Below are 1,868 nucleotides of genomic sequence, written 5' to 3' on the forward strand. Positions count from 1 at the left end.
GGCAGGTGTGGTGGCTCATGCCTGTAATCCCAGCACTTTGGGAAGCCAAGGCAGGTAGATCACTTGAGGTCAGGAGTTTGAGACCGGCCTGTCCAACATGGTGAAACCTCATCTCTACTAAAAATACAAAATTTTCCAGGCCTGGTGGCAGGTGCCTGTAATCCCAGTTACTTGGGAGGCTTCATCAGGAGAACTGCTTGAACCCAGGAGGTGGAGGTTGCAGTGAACCAAGATCATGCCACTGTGCTCTAGCCTGGGTGACAGAGTGAAACCCTGTCTCAAAAAAATAAAAAATAAACAAAGTTGTGGTTAACATCTAAGGGTGATGCCCTGATCTGCCAGTAGGATGTGCATTTAGTAATAATAGCACACTTTTATTGAGCCCATACTATGTGCCAGGCACTGCCCTAAGCCCCTCATATACACGGTGCTAGGCCGCTAATCTCATTTTTTGTTTTGGGTAACCTGAGTTACAGGAAGTGTATGTCCCTTGCCCAGGTTACTCAGATGGTGACCTGAGGCTGGGAAGCCTGGCTCCAAATCCCAGGCTGTACCCCTCCAGGGAGGAACAGGACTAGTCGTGTCACGCTCTTGACCAGCCCTCACCCAGTCCCTGACAACCAAGGGCATAGAGAGTAGCCCGAAGGTAAGGCGAAGGGGCACGCAGGGCGAGGGGCTGAAAGACCCTCATTTTCGTCCTGGGTCTCATAGTTAGCAGCGATGGCAGCCCCAGATGAGTTAGTTTCTCCAGAGACCACCTCTCTGGCCTGGTGAACACAAACTCTGGCCCCTACCACGTAACTGACAGGCCACACACACTGCCCAGCAGGACCCCGTGACACCAGGGTCTCCATCTAACCGTGCTGCAGGAGGGCTGTGGCACAATGAAGACACACCACACAGTGACACTCAACTCCAGCCAGGGGGATGGCGTGACTAAAGCTCCCAAACACCTCAGACCGCCAGGAAAACGGAAAGGTTAAGCATCCCAATTTATGAAAAGTTTTGTGTTTTAAAAAGTCACACACAGCTGGGTGTAGTGGCTCAAAGCTGTAATCCCAGCACTTTGGGAGGACGAGGTGGGCAGATCACTTTGAGGCCAGGAGTTCAAGACCAGCCCAGTCAACATGGCAAAACCCCTTCTGTACTGAAAATACAAAAATTAGCCGAGCGTGGTGGTATGCATCTATAATCCCAGATACTCAGGAAGATGAGGCACCAGAATTGTTTTAACCTGGGGCGTGGAGGTTGCAGTGAGCCAAGATCGTGCCCCTGCACTCCAGCCTGGGCAACAGAGCAAGACTCTGTCTCAAAAAATAATAACAATAATAATAAAGTCACACAGAAGAGTAGGCGGATGGGGGAGAGGGAGAGATGTGTTAAAGGAAAAAAAGTTACAGTTAGACAGAAGGAATAGCTCCTGTGTTCCACCTCGCTGCAGGAAGACTGCACTTACCACAGCGAGCTTCAAATAGCTGGAGGGAGGGTACTGAAGCCTGGGCAGCATGACCAGGCTGTATCTCTACAAACAATTTTGAAATTAGCTGGACATGATGGAGCGCAACTGTGGTTCTAGCTATTCGGAAGGCTGAGGCGGGAGGATCGCTTGAACCCAGGAGTCTGAGGCTGCAGTGAGCTGTGACTGTGCCACTGCACTCCAGCCTGGGTGACAGAGCAAGCTCCTCAAGAAGGGGAGGGGAGGGGAAGGGAGGGAGAGACAGAAAGGAAGGAAGGAAGGAAAGAAAGAAAGGAAGGAAGGAAGGAGAGAGGGAAAGGAAAAGAAAGAAAGAAAAGAAAAAAGAAAAGAAAAGATGAGGCCGGGCGCGGTGGCTCATGCTTGTAATCCCAGCACTTTGGGAGGCCGAGGC

This window comes from Cebus imitator, unplaced genomic scaffold (genome assembly GCF_001604975.1).
Source record: "Cebus imitator isolate Cc_AM_T3 unplaced genomic scaffold, Cebus_imitator-1.0 Scaffold538, whole genome shotgun sequence".
Lineage (NCBI taxonomy): Eukaryota > Metazoa > Chordata > Mammalia > Primates > Cebidae > Cebus > Cebus imitator.